The 16,096-nt window shown below is 41.3% G+C and overlaps 1 pseudogene; it reads left to right on the forward strand.

Annotated features, from left to right (window-relative positions):
- The first annotated feature begins 9,907 nt into the window (after window positions 1–9,907).
- Window positions 9,908–13,493, forward strand: LOC119293543 (annotated as a pseudogene).
- The last annotated feature ends 2,603 nt before the right edge of the window (window positions 13,494–16,096 follow it).

Here is a 16,096-nt window from a genome sequence, read left to right on the forward strand (position 1 = left end):
GCTGCCGACAGACGGCCACCGCACCAGACTCAACAACTTGGCCATGGGTTCGTCCAAGGCTGCACCATCCTCCACAACTTCTGGTTTCCGGCGAACAACAAGAAGATCGTCGGAAAAACAGAAGGAGGACACAGCACTGCCAGCAGAAAGAGGTACTCCTCGTCCCTTATTCGTGCAAATCTTACGTCTCCGCTCACACCGTATTCATCCCACGAAAGAAACTAGTTGAGCACTTCTTACTGCATCTTCTTCGTGATACTAAATGCACAAGGTTTCCTCCCTTTTACTATTTCACCTTTGCTAGAGGTCAGTAGCCCGCCTGGATTTCAATTTAGGGTCAGTCAAACCGCAATTAAAAGAAGCAGCACCCGCTTAGGCGCGCAGAGCACCTAGTCCGCATGTTCCCCGGGGAAGCGGCGCATTGGTGTCTATCATAGGGGTGTGGGGTGCAGGAGCTGCTTGCGCCTGATCTGGAGGTCGGCGGGGCTTGAATGGATGGCCGGGGGGCGGTGCCAAGCACGGCGGTGCAGTGAGGTCAAGGGGAAGGCGTTGGCACGGTAGGAATACTAGGCCGGTGGTCGCTGGCATTTCAAGGAAGATCGTCAACACTGACTGGCTGGAGGTAGATGAAGGCGATCTGCCCGTTCTTTGTACATCGGACGGTGCAGAAAAAATGAACTGATCTATTTGCTTAGTTACCACATCATAGGTGTGAATATGTAGAGCACTGTTATTTTCATGGAATCCTGTAGTAATTTAGTGTGCCATGCATGTTGTAGAGCTATCATATGTCTCCCGTCATTTATTTCTCACCGACGTGCTATCTGCTACCTTTACACTGTACTAATTGTGCACACACTTCACCCATACTCACATTATTGGTTTTTTAGTATTTCAGACTCTGACGCGGTGTTGATGAATGCAGAAAAGAAAAGACAGAAGTCGCTCTAGTGTAATTCGAAGATAAGCACTAAGCGTTTCAGCACTCCAATGGCTGAAGTGTCAGCAGTTGGAGACAGTAAACGTAGCTCTGCAGTTGATGATCTCAATTGCCACACACAACCATCCCAGGTGCTTGCTTTAACTTTGCGCTGTCAAATGTGGTTGCATATTGCATATGGTGTTTAGCTTGTATTGCTTCCAATTTGGTTAAATTGCATCTGCTTACTTTACACACTATACCTTTGATAATGACATGCCTTCCTGTTTTTATTACATACTAAATATGTCTATTAACCATGTTCGTACATCAAACTAATGCTCTTTTGTATCCCTCGTCAATCACTTATGATGAGACAATCACCCGAGTGGGTTACTGTGAGACGACCTACTCGTTTAAAGAGTGCAGTGTCATCCTCCCCACATGATTCTCAAGAAACAGCAAGGCTAAATGAAGATAGTCAACGTAGCTCTCTAGTTGATCACCGCAATTCCCCCACACCACCATTGGAGGTGCTTGCTCTTACTTGGCAGTGTGATATGTGGTTGCATGTTGCATATGGTGTCTACCTTGTAATGCTTTTAATTAGGGTAAATTGCATCTACTTAGTTAACACATTATACCTGTGAATATGACATGCCTTCCTGTCTTTGGAACATACTACGTCTTTCTATTAACCATGTTCTTACATCAAACTACTTTTCTTGTGTATCCCTCATCAATGCTCCTAATTTGTTAAATTGCATCTCCTTAGCTTACACATTATACATGTGAATATGACACGCCTTCCTGTTTTCGGTACATACTACATCTGCCTATCACACCATGTTCTTACATCAAACTACTGTTCTTGTGTATCCTGCGTCTATCGCTTATGATGAGACAGTCACGCGCGTGGGTTAATATGAAACGCAATACTCTTATAAAGAATGCAATTTCATCCTCTCCACATGATTCTCAAGAAACATCAAGCCTAAATGAAGATATTGAACGTTGATCTATACCTAAAGACCGCACTTCCCCTACACCACCATCACAGGTGCTTGCTCCAACTTCACAGTGTGATATGTGGTTGCATGTTGCATACGGTGTCTAGCTTGTAATGCTTCTAATTAGGGTAAATTGCATCTGCTTAGTTTACACACTATTCCTGTGAATATGACACGCCTTCCTATTTTTGGTACACACTACATCTATGTGTTAACCTTGTCCTTACATGAAACTACCTCTCTTCTGTATCCTGCATCAATCACTTACGATGAGTCACCTTTATTCGTTGGACATTGCATATTATTTCTAGATTGTTTCCATGTATTGCTTCTAATTTGGTCAAATACATTTGCTAGGGCACCCTTTTAATTTGGCAGAGTGATATTGGTTTCATCTTTCATATGGTTTCTAGCTTGCATCGATTCTAAGAAGTTCAAGCACCTTGTGCTTAGTTTACACTTTATACATCATACATGTAAATATGTCATGTCGTCCTATTTTTGATACATATTCCATCCTCCTATCATGCGGTTGCCTTACATGAAAGTAGTGGTCGTTAGTATCATGCATCAATGAATTTTGAAGAGCATATTTTATTCCTTTTTCTTGTGGGTTTGACCTCACAAGGCAAAATCAAGAAAGAGGAAGGAAAAGAGTAAGTAAGGAGATGATGGTGGTCCTCTACAGCAACGTAAATGAAGCATCTATACCGATTCTCCTTGTACTGATAGTGCATTACAAGGTCCAAGTCTCCGCTCCCCTACTCCACCATCCAAGGTGCTTGCTCTAACTTGGCAGTGTGATATCTGGTTGCATGTTGCATATGGTGTCTAGCTCGTATTGCTCCTAATTAGTGTAAACTGCATCTGCTTAGCTTACACATGATACATGTGAATATGACACGCTTTCCTGTTTTTGGTACATACTATATCTGTCTATCACACCATGTTCTTACATGAAACTACTCTTCTTGTGTATCCTGCATTAGTCACTTATGATGGGACATCTTTAAGTTGGCAGTGTGATATTGGTTTGCGTCTTGAATATGATTTCTAGCATGTATTGCTTCTAGTTTGATGAACGCCACATATGACGAGATAGTGTTAACTTGGCAGAGTGATATTGATTGCACCTTCCATATGGTGTCTTGCAGTGTTTCTAATTTGTTGAAGTGCCTTCTGCTTTGTTACCACATCATAGGTGTGAATATGTCAACCGTCCATTTTTTCGTACATATTCCATCCTCGTATCATGACTTTGCCTTTCATCAGAGTAGTGTTCGTCAGTATCATGCATGAATGTGTTCTGAAGAGCGAATGATATTCCTTTTTCTTGTCGGTATGACCTCACAATGCAAAATCAATAAAGCTGAAGGAAATTGGCAAGGCATTGGATGATGGTGGTCCTTCCGAGAAACTGAAACAGAGGTTCTCTACAAATTCTACTCCGCCATCCTCCCAACAAGATTCGCAAGACAACGCAAGCCTAGACAGTCAACGTAGCTATGTAGATGATGAGCGCATCTCCCGTACTCCACCATCACAGGTGCTTGCTCTAACTTGACACTATTATATGTGGTTGCATGTTGCGTATGATGTCTAGCTTGTATTGCTTCTAACTTGAATTGCATTTGCTTACTTTACACATAATGCCTGTGAATATGACACGTGTTCCTGTTTCTAAGACATACGTGTACATGATGAGCACATCTCCCCTACTCCACCATCACAGGTGCTTGCTCTTACTTGGAACTGTTATACGTGGTTGCGTTTTCCATATGATGTCTAGTTTGTATTGCTTCTGATTATGTAGAATTTCATTTGCGTAGCTTACAACTTATACCTGCAACGATCACTTACCCATAAAACACATTTAACTTGGGACTGTGATGTAGGTTGCATCTTGCATTGTCTTCTAGCTTGTACTGCTTCTAATTTCTTGAAATGGCAGTTACGACGAGACACTTTTTACCTGATAGAGTGATATTGGTTGCATGTTCATATGGTGCCTAGCTTTCATTTCTTCTAATTTTGTTGAAATGCCTTCCGCTTACTGTTTTTTCATACATATTCCATCCTCCTATCGTACGTGTGAATATGAAACACTGTCTTTTTTTTGTATATATTCCATCCTCCTATCCTGCGCTTGCCTTACATCAAAGTAGTGTTCGTCTGTATCATGCATCAACCAGTTATGCAGAGCTAATTTTATTCATCTTCTTGTGGTTTTGACTTCATAAGGCAATATCAGAAAATAGGAAGGAAAAGAGTAAGTTAGGGGATGTTGGTGGTACTCTGCACCGACGCAAACAGAGACTCTCTAGATTTTCCACTTCAACTGCTAATGAAGTTGAAGTCCTAATTCTACATGACGAGTTCATCTCCCGTGCTCCACCATCGCAGGTGCTTGCTCTAAGTTGATAGTGTGATAATTGGTTTCATGTTGCATATGTTGTCTAGCCTGTATTTCTTCTATTTTGATTAAATTGCACCTGCTGAGTTTATACGTTATACATCTGCATATGACATGGCTTTCTGTGTCTAGAATACACTTCATCTATCTATCATACCATGTTCTTACATCAAAGTACTGCTGTTGTGTATCCCGCAATAGTAACTCATGATTGGACGCTTTTAACATGGCAGTTTGATAGTGGTTGCATATTGCATTGATTTCTACGTTGTATTGCTTCTAATTTTTCGAATTGCCACTTATGACAAGACACTTTTAACTTGGCAGAGTAATATTGGTTGCATCTTTCATATGGTGTCTAGCTTGCATTACTTTTATTTTCTTGAAAATCCTTTTGCTTACGTTGCACATCGTAGTTGTGAATATGTCATGTGGTCCTGTTTTTCTTACATATTCCATCCTCATACGGTTGTCTTACATCAAAGTATTGCTTGTCTGTATCATGCATCAATGAGTTCTGAAGAGTGATTTTATTCTTTTGTGTTGTGGGTACAGCTTGACATGGCAAAGTCAAAAAAGAGCAAGGAAAATAACATAGTAGGGAGTGTTGTTGCTCGTCGAGTGAAACGGAAAAGGTTCTGCCGTCGAGATTCTGCTGGTACTTATAGTGCAGTAGAAGGTCCAAGTCCACTGGCTAAATCTACAAACACAGTATCACCTACTCCACCAGCTGCAGCATCCGCTTCAACTGTACCGGCATCTCAACCAAATACTCATTCGTTTGCTCCGGAACTAGCCAGTTCCCAAGCTGCCTTCACACCTAACACTACTCCCGGAGCACTGCTGACACAACAGGACTTGGCAAGATCAGATGAACCTCATGAGCATCAACACGAAGACTGTACCTGACCGAGTCAAGTTGTAGTTGCATGCTCCTTTATATGTACTCTCACACTTTGATGTACACTAACACTTCCAATATTCGTTGTTGAAAAAGCACCACGGCGCAAGCGGAAACAGACATCAGGGATAATGCTTGACAGATTAACAAAATCTAAAGGAGGGAGAATGGAGATCCATTTTGAGGCAGATTTAAAAAGGCCACGTGATGCTATAGAGTCAGCCAAGTTAGTATCAGAGGCAACCATTGCCGTTAGGTGTCATGCACGTATCCTCCCAACGTGGATCCAATACAGGAATGAGAAAGACAATACCCAGTTTAACACCTTCCTTGACCATTTATCCGTAAGTAATGTTATTCATAGCAATTAGTAATATTGTCTTGCTCTGTCCCACTCTTTCTAGCTTCCTCCTAATAAGACTCACATTCTTTTTTGAACAGATGAGGTTCAAGTTGCATCCGAAAGATGATGCAACTAAACAAGCATGCCCTCATGTTTTTCAGTCTGCTCTGCGACAGTATCGGTACCACCTTAGAAAATCTCACTTTGAAGGCAAGGCTAACAATGAAATCGCCCAAACATCTCTAGTGGAATACATTACAGATGAAGACTGGACAGCCCTCGTTAAACACTAGTCTGATCCAAAGTATCAGGTAGGCTATATGTATTTGATGAGACCACATATTGAACTTGTATTTATGTATGTGCCTTACAAGTGTATTTTCTTCTAGGCTAACTGTTTGAAGAACAAAACCAACCGTTCTAAAGTGAAATTCCAATAGACAACAGGATCTCATAGCTATATTGCACACTGTGAGGCTCTTGTAAATAGCTGCTACTTCCTTCTTTTTTCTGCCATATTATCGTATCCATATTGACTTGTTCCAAATACAGAGGAAAGCCCATGTGGACCAAAAAGAACCAGAACCGAATACAGTGCAAATCTTCAAGGATTGCCACACCAGTAAGATGAAGGGCATCAGCACACCAGTTCAAGCCGCTGTTGTAAGTCCTTACTCCTCCTGCCTTGAACTGATTGGTACCATGATGTGTTCATTTAACTACTTGGTTTGCAGCCATCGTCAGTTACTCTGTTCACTTTTATACACAGTTGTCTTAACGTATCATTTCACCTTATATGGTTTAAAAGAGATGAAGGATATTGTTTTGGTCTTGATCTGTAATCTAGTTGTTATGTTCACGTGCGCACACAATGATAAAATAGCTTGTTTGTTTTATATCTGTTTTCCCATGATATGAATGATGTCATACTCACTACAAGAAATATGTCAACTAGTGACCTTCTGTCAGTGACCCTGGAAGAATTGGTCATGGATCTATGACCATTTGAGACCAATTGGTCAAAAGCTGTTCGGGGGGCTCCAAACCCTAAACCATTGCGACCATTTTGGTAAGAAAGGTCGTAATTTCCTTACACAAAATGGTCACACAGCAAACAGTGCAGGTCCGTTGCCTTAGTTCTAGTTGTTAACGACCAATATAGATGGTCATAGCCTTGTAGATTGTGGTCGGTTGTGATGACTAGGCGCCATCTCATCAGTTTTGCCTATGTGTCATGTCCATATGTCAATTTTTGCCCTAGGTTGTGAAGCAACCTATATTTCTGTTATTCCAAAAATTCCAAAAAAAATCTCATAAATTGTTTAGATCTTATCTTCATCAAATATGTCAAAAACCTTCCTTGCCTAGTTCAAAAATAACTCAACAATATTCGTTTTCCTATCCTGTTCAAAGCAGCACTTTATGAAGGAAGTACCACTTTGGCATGTCCAAATGGTATCCATTTTCTACAGTGCTTTCCTATGCCCAAATAACCATCCTCCACCAAATGCCAGCTCAATCCATTCATTATTTTGAGCCCAGGTTCAACATTCGTATTTATGTCTAGTGTGGTACTTTGCAAAGCAAGTACCACCTAGGCTCCTCCTTTTGAGGTGAAAATTTGTGAAAACAGTCTTCTTAGTAACTGATCATCGTCAGCCAAAACTCACGCCCATTAGCCATGTGCATTTCTCGTACCGCAAATCAAACACTTGGCTGCTGATTCATGTTTGAGCATCGATCGGTCTCCTCGTGAGAATCTTATGTTGTGATTTTCTTCCTAGCACCTACCTGGGGAGTGCCCAACCCACTAGACATTCCTAGGACGCCCAAAACACATGGCAACGCCACGGTCACGCGGTGACCACACGGCGGGCATGCGAGCTTATGAGCTCTAGAGTTGGGGCCCTCGGCCACCGTCCAAACCATGATGTCTCGCCATCAAACCATGTATTTATGATTAAATAGATACTTATTTACCTAGAAATGGTTTTTGAAAAAAAAAGAGCAAATTGTAAGGCAGTTGCAGTTCAAATTTGACCCGCTTCCAGCTGAATCGACGGTAATTTGTCTTTTTCACCAGAGGTGGATCAAAAAATTTGACACCAAACCATTTTGTCAATTGTGCATTAAATATGGCCTAGTATTTTATAAAATTGATTAGGTCCAATTTTGCAACAAATATATGGTAGGTCCTTCACAAAAAAACTCATTTCGGGCACTCGGAAAATGGAAAATGAATTTTCCGTGCAAAGAAAATGAAAACTCCCTTAGGCAACATTGTTTGGAATTCCAAGATGCACCCTTGTGCACAATAAAAGATCATTTGAACAAACTATGCCATGAATGTGGCCATAAGATTGATCATTTGGCTTGAAAGCCATGAATCTTCACACTTAATAGGTCATTTCTGAGAACACTTTTTTTAAAATAATTACCGTATTACAAGTTTATTATTTTTCCTGGAAACTTGGTCACATATAATGACACAATGCGAAGGTTTTCCAATTTTTTATTTTTTTGAATTTTTTATGCCTGTTTCAAAATGGGGTCAAAACGACGGGCTTGACCGTTCCTAGCTAGTGGTTGAATCTTGGAATTTTTTTGGTGTTTCTCTGATTAAATAGATACTTATGTACCTAGAAATGATTTTTGGAAAAAAATAAAGAGCAAACTATGAGGCAGGTGCAGTTCAAATTTCACCCGCTTCTTGCCGAATCGACGGGAATTTGTCTTTTTCACGAGAGGTGGATCAAAAGTTTTTACACCCAGACATTTGGTCATTTGTGCATTAAATATGGCCTGGTATTTTATAAAATTGATTAGGTACAATTTTGCAACAAATATATGGTAGGTCCTTCACAAAAAAACTCATTTTAGGCACTCGAAAAAATGGAAAATGATTTTTTTGTCCAAAGAAAATGAAAACTTCCTTAGGCAACATTGTTTGATGCACCCTTGTGCACAATATGAGGTCATTTGAACAAACTATGCCATGAATGTGGCCATAAGATTGATCATTTGGCTTGAAAGCCATGAATCTTCACACTTGATAGCTCGTTTCCAAGAACACTTTTTAAAAATAATTACCGTATTACAAGTTTATTATTTTTCCTGGAAACTTGGTCACATATAATGACACAATGCGAAGGTTTTCCAATTTTTTGATTTTTTTTTGAATCTTTTATGCCCGTTTCAAAATGCGGTCAAAACGGCGGGCTTGACCGTTCCTAGCTATTGGTTGAATCTTGGAATTTTTTTGGTGTTTCTCTGATTAAATAGATACTTATGTACCTAGAAATGGTTTTTTGGAAAAAATGAAGAGCAAACTATGAGGCAGCTGCAGTTCAAATTTCACCCGCTTCTAGCTGAATCGACGGGAAATTGTCTTTTTCATGAGAGGTGGATCAAAACTTTTTACACCCAACCATTTGGTCATTTGTGCATTAAATATGGCCTGGTATTTTATAAAATTGATTAGGTACAATTTTGCAACAAATATATGGTAGGTCCTTCACAAAAAAACTCATTTTAGGCACTCGAAAAAATGGAAAGTGAATTTTTTGTCCAAAGAAAATGAAAACTTCCTTAGGCAACATTGTTTGCCATTCCAATATGCACCCTTGTGCACAATATGAGATCATTTGAACAAACTATGCCATGAATGTGGCCATAAGATTGATCATTTGGCTTGAAAGCCATGAATCTTCACACTTGATAGCTCGTTTCCGAGAACACTTTTTTGAAATAATTACCGTATCACAAGTTTATTATTTCTCCTGGAAACCTAGTCACATATAATCACACAATGCGAAGGTTTTCCATTTTTTTGATTTTTTTTTGAATTTTTCATGCCCGTTTCAAAATGCGGTCAAAACGGCGGGCTTGACCATTCCTAGCTAGTGGTTGAATCTTGGAATTTTTTTGGTGTTTTTCTGATTAAATAGATACTTATGTACCTAGAAATGGTTTTTGGAAAAAATAAAGAGCAAACTACGAGGCAGCTGCAGTTCAAATTTCACCCGCTTCGAACTAAATCGATGGGAATTTGTCTTTTTCACGAGAGGTGGATCAAAACTTTTTACACCCAACCATTTGGTCATTTGTGCATTAAATATGGCCTGGTATTTTATAAAATTTATTAGGTACAATTTTGCAACAAATATATGGTAGGTCCTTCACAAAAAAACTCATTTTGGGCACTCGAAAAAATGGAAAATGAATTTTTCGTCCAAAGAAAATGAAAACTTCCTTAGGAAACATTGTTTAGTCCAATATGCACCCTTGTCCACAATATGAGATCATTTGAACAAACTATGCCATGAATGTGGCCATAAGATTGATCATTTGGCTTGAAAGCCATGAATCTTCACAATTGATAGTGTTCCCGAGAACACTTTTTTTAAATAATTACCGTATTACAAGTTTATTATTTTTCCTGGAAACTTGGTCACATATAATGACACAGTGTTAAGGTTTTCCAATTTTTTAATTTTTTTGAATTTTTTATGCCCGTTTCAAAATGCGGTCAAAACGGTGGGCTTGACCGTTCCTAGCTAGTGGTTGAATCCTGGAAAACTTATATAACTAGAAATGATTTTTGGAAAAAATCAATAGCAAACTATGAGGCAGCTACAGTTCAAATTTCACCTGCTTCCAGTTGGATCAGCGGAAATTTGTCTTTTTTATTGGATGTGGATAAAATCTTTTGACACCCAACTGTTTGCTCATTTGTGCATTAAATATGGCCTAATAGTTTATAAAATTGATTTCATACAATTTTGCAGTAAATATATTTGTTTTTTTTTGCAAAAAACTCATTTTCGATGACACCTTTTTAAAGATATTTATCTTATTCCATGTTGTTATTTTTTTTGAAAACATGTTCAAATTTTGGTGACACAATGAGAACGTTTTCCATTTTTTTTGAATTTCTCAGATCATAAAGTAGCTTAAATGATTTTAACACATTATTTTAAGTCAACTACGACCAATTTAGATGGTCATAAAATCCTACTGCATTCTGATTGGTCCGTGGACATATCACGCGGATCGTGCATCCAACACCGTCGGATGCTCGGGGATCCAACGGCTGTGCTCGACCCATCCACACAAACCCCGAAACCCTAGCTATGTCCTCCGGGTCAATTTCCATCCAACCCCCACCTCCTTTCTTTCCCTCGCTAGCTCCACCGATCCCGTCCAGCTCCACCGATCCAGATCCCTCCCCGCCTCCACTCCTCTCCCCGATCCAGATCCCTCCACCGCCGCCCCGTCTTCCCCTTCCTTCCGCCGCCGCCCCATCCTCCCCTTCCTTCCGCCGCCCACCTCTCCCCTTGCCTCCTCCACCCACCTCTCCCCTCGTTGCTGTTCTGCAGCCATCTGCACCCTAACCCGATTCAGATCGACCACCGTCCGCCCACCTCACCGGAGAGAGAGAGAGAGAGGCGTTGCCCCCAGCCGCTCCGCTCCCTTTTCCCCATCGCCGCCGCCGCTCCCTTCCGCACTGCTCCCGCTCCCGCTCCCTTCAACACCCGTAAGTTCATGAACAACCACCTGCTCGCCCGCAAGCAGTTCGTGCTCTTCCACCGCACGCCAGATCGCTGGCGCGCACCAGGCTGCGCTAGGCTGGATCCAATGCGAGCGCTACTGCTTCTTAGGAGGAGGAGGAGGAGGCGCGGCAGGGATGGCGGCTGCGGCCGGGGCGGTGACGAGTGGCGGCCCGGTGAGTCCGCCAAGGTCTCCAAGGTTCGAGATCTCGCCCCCTTCCTCTCGTTCCTTAGCTCTATTGCATTTCGTTGGTGATTCTGAAGCGCTCATGTGCTTGTGTGCAGGAGCAGTTGAAGGAGAGGCTGGCCAACGTGTACGAGGTCAAGGCGCAGTTGAAGGAGAGGCCGCCGCCGGTCTCTGGCTCCTCGTCGTGGCTAGCTCCGGCCACATTGGACGGCGGGTAGGAGCCCATCTTCCGCCACTTCTCCATCCTGTGACGCGACTCCTAGGGCACGGCTCCTCCCTCGCAGCAGCTCCTGGTCGGTCCGACCAGGGCACCACTCCGGCGAACGGCGCCCCACTCCGGCCGACGACCCAATCAGGTGAAGGACCCTCGTTCGTGCCCCCTCCCCTCCTAGTGCATTCACTGCTTGGATGGCATTTGTTGTTGCTGCTTGCTCGTATGGTGTCTGGTGCATTCACTGTTTGGATGACGCTCTGTTTTCGTTTTGTACATACTGCGATGTTTTCATTCGTCGGGGCGAGATTAGATGATTGCAGTTATGCGCGATAGTGTTGATCAATCCTTCTGTTGCAATCTATGTTTGCAATGAGGTAGATCAACCTTCTTGTTGACTGAAACATGGTAATCGATTGCTGCTGGAAACTCGTCTGCTATCTTAGCAAATCATCTCATCATTGGTGAGAACCATATGTCTGATTTAGGGTTCATCTTTTTATTGTGTGTGTGGTTTATTTAGGGTTCATCTTAACTGTACTATGTAAAAAGCAGTGCTTAAGTTTGTGGATTGTGTATACACTGGACAACACTAAATGTTGTATATAAACATCGACATATATATCGCTGTCAAATAAATCAATGACATTATCAACCAGAGAGTTGTTGAGATATCCTGCAGCCTTGATCATTTCCATCCACTACATATAAACATCTTTTGATATAACTATGAAGTTCTTCTGCAAACTGGGCTGATTATAGGAATACTTCACTTGATACTCAGCCTCTTTCTATACGACATGCTTAGACCATTTGAGTCTTTTTTCTGCGCGCAGCACACATATGCTTGGATCATGATTTATGGGATTTTCTTTATCTCACATATTAGCCTGAGGGATTCACTATCTTCAGTGAGGCTATCAAGAATTCTTTTGTTTAAATGGTGGTGTTTGATCAAAACTTACATCGACTACATCACACTCTAATGCCTCTTGGTTAGACCAGCCTGTAGAATGAACTAAGTATTGTATTTGCCTCTGGATGCTAGCATTGTATTTCCATAGAGGAAAAAAATGAAGGTTCTGTGTTAGATCTTTCATACTGGATCAATACTGGCTCACCAGAATATATACACTACACACTACACACTCACCAGAATATATACACTACACACTGATCATTATATGTTGTATCTGGTATGCGGTATGCATATATCTTGCTATATGTATATATCGTTAGTAGATACTTGTAGTTAGGTACTTAGGCCTTGGTTGCATTATTCCTATCCATCCAGGGGGATTAAGCAAAGATGTTTTCATTATAAGTGCTTTCCTTGTAAACTTATGATGCACCCGTCCTGGCTAAGAGATGCACTTATTGGTCCTGATTTGAATTGATGTTCGTGACTGTTCTGCAGATGCAGTAGACTGATGTTTATTGCTGTTTTGTTAATTGTATAGAACGAGGACGCATCCAAGGTTGAGTATAGGGTGTAGAACCCCTTCAGATCCAAGCTGGCTGCTGCTGTGCTCGGTGGTGTGGACAACATCTGGATTGTAAGTCCTTTTTGTGCCTCCGCTTGCATGCTGGATTGTTTGAATACCTTGTTTTGTCGAGGATGTAATTCAGACTGGAACCATTGTTGTAGTAGCTGACTTTGTGGTTCTTGGTTCAGGCTCCTAGAACACGTGTGTTGTACCTCGGAGCTGCCTTTGGAACAACCGTGCCTCATGTGTCTGAGACTGTTGGAACGGTGAGATCTCGTTGCTATTTCCTTTGTGTATTTCAAGTGAATGCTGCTTAATGTGAGTTGTCTTAACAAAGTCTTGTCACTTTGCAGACTGGGTTGGTGTATGCCGTTGAGTTCTCTCACCGGAGTGGTAGGGATCTTGTTAACATTGCCAAGAAGAGGACCAATGTCATCCCCATCACTGAGGATTCTAGGCACCCGCCAAAGTAACGGATGTTGGTCGGCATGGCTCAAGCTGTACCAGATCAAGGTATCTTGCTTTCCATGTTCGCCCCTTTCTTTATGCTTGCTAGCTGCATCTGGCGCAAAGCTCGGTTTCTTCTGCTCCTAATTCAGTGATGCAGCTGCAGCTCACTGGTTGCATGGTCTTCGGTTTTGTTGTGCTGATTCGGTGTTGTAGGATGTATGTAATACTGTCTTCAAACCTTGATGCACTCATTAGTTGTGTGGTCTGTGGATCAACTAGAATTAGCTGGTTCACTCGGATTAGTCTGTGTTAACATAGTAAGTTAGCAAGACCATGTCCAGTGAGATATATCACTAAGAGCAGCTACATTTGCTTCAGTTGTACTCTATGTTTGAGAGAGATATATCTTTAGGATATTGCCTTCATATACTATCTAATTTCTGCAGTTATTGAAGTTAAAATGCACGATGCTGGTGACTAACCAGAAAAGTTCTTTGAGTTCCATACATTGAGTAAAACATTTCAATCTATCATTGAAGTACTGTGATATATCAGCTATATATATCGGTGATACCATTTCTGTACTGTGATAGTTTCTCATATTTTTGTATTATAATTGTATACATTATTCCTTTTGAAGTCATCAACTGAGTTGTTGTAAATATTCTTGCCATGTCCTGCTTCCTTTTTCATGCTTTGCTACTATAGATGATTTGCTTGAACTGAGATGATTGGTGTATTTGTGCTTATAATTATGGTTCTATGTGATTGTTGCAGCATGACCCAACCAAATAAACATTTTGTGCCTTGATATAGCTCTAAAAGTGTGGTGTTACCTCTCTTTACCGGAGCTCTGGGCTGATGAAATTTGAAGAAGCTTGAAGCCTGACAAAGTAAAGAGTAGCGAGTAATAATGTAGTGCTAGTTATGTTGTACATTAGCCAGCATATCTAGTTGTATGAACACTATTGTAAATACTGTAATTTCGTATTTGTACAGTAGTCAGCATATTTGGTGCTAATATTGGCTATCATTTTACAGTTTCATTTGTTCTCTTGCCATTTGAAATATTTTTCATTTGTTTATTGTCAAAGTGTGAGAAATGGAAAGATGACCCGTGGGACAAACGAAAAGGCCAAGGCCCAAAAAGTATATGGAATGTAAAAAGGCTGAGGCCCAAAATAGTAATGGACTATAAAAGGGTTGAGGGCGAAAAAAATGGACTATAAAAGGCAATGGCCAAGAAAATAACGTTGAATTGCTGGGCTAGGCCCATGTAGCTAGTAAAAAATAACAGGAAAAATATAAATAAAAAGGCTGCAATGTTGGGCTTGGTCCATGAAGCTGACAAAAAATTCATAGGAAAAAAATGTAAATGGTCTGAATTAATGGGCTCGGCCCATATAAACACCGAATTGGACCGGGCTGAATCTTGTGCCACATCAGATTGCCACGCTGGATGCCTACGTGACCTGGGGAGGCTGCTAGTGACCAAAACGCCACAGTAGACGTATTTTGGTCATAAACGTCTATGACCATTCCAGAAGAAAGGTCGCTATAGTCAGTTTACGATCGCCAGCTTTTGACCTTATGTTTTTGGTCACAAAAAGGTCACAAATTGAAAACACTGACCATTCAGTGACCAATAATGGTGGTCACAAGTTGACATATTTCTTGTAGTGACTATGTTCATCCTACTTTAAACCATGTCTCTTTATCCTTAGATGTCAATGAATGTGAGGAAATAGACAATACAGTAGGCATGCTACATGGACATATGTTCCGAAAGTGATTTTATTATGTAGTTGGCACTACAATACATGCTAATGTAATACATTAGTTCACCAAAATAAGTTATGTATAAACGTTTAACCTACTTTGTTTGTTTTTGTCTCATTAGTAAATTATCTGGTACACTAATCTACAAATTCAAACTTTCAGGAAGCTATGGAACAAATGATTGAATAGCCACAACCACCTGAAGGTGACGAGGCTACTATAGGCACAATGTGACCTCTTGCTGCAGTGCGTTAGTATCTCTCCACTAACAGTGCAAAAAGCACCTTCCTGCGTAATTCTGGGTTGGTTGTCAATGTAACCTAGTCCAAATCGCCTACTATTGGGGATATAACTATTTGTGTAAGCCGCCCAGGAGGGGCCGGGTTACGCAAAGAGGACTCACCAGAGAGAAGCCCAAGACCAAAGTATGAAGATGGCGGTTCATAGAGAGCTTAAGGCCCGCAGGCGACATAAGGCCCGTTGTAATAAACCGTTGTAATAATATTACTTGTATCATAAGGTTGACTTAACTAGTCACCAAGCCGGACATTGTTTATAAGCCGGTGGGGACTCTGTAAGCCGCAGGGCGTCGACCCGTGTATATAAGCCGCTGGCGGCTTGGGGCAGGAAACAACTCATCGAGAGCCAGGCATAGCGTATCTCGCTCCCTGGTCATCAAAACATCAATACCAACCCAACTAGACGTAGGCATTACCTTCACCGTAAGGGGCCGAACTAGTATAAACCCTCTCGTGTCCTTTGTCCCGATTAACCCCTTCAAGCTTCCTAGTTGCGATGGCTCCACAACTAAGTCCTTTCACGAGGACATCTGACGTGACAATTCCAT

Source organism: Triticum dicoccoides, chromosome 4B (assembly GCF_002162155.2).
Source record: "Triticum dicoccoides isolate Atlit2015 ecotype Zavitan chromosome 4B, WEW_v2.0, whole genome shotgun sequence".
Taxonomy (NCBI): Eukaryota; Viridiplantae; Streptophyta; class Magnoliopsida; order Poales; family Poaceae; genus Triticum; species Triticum dicoccoides.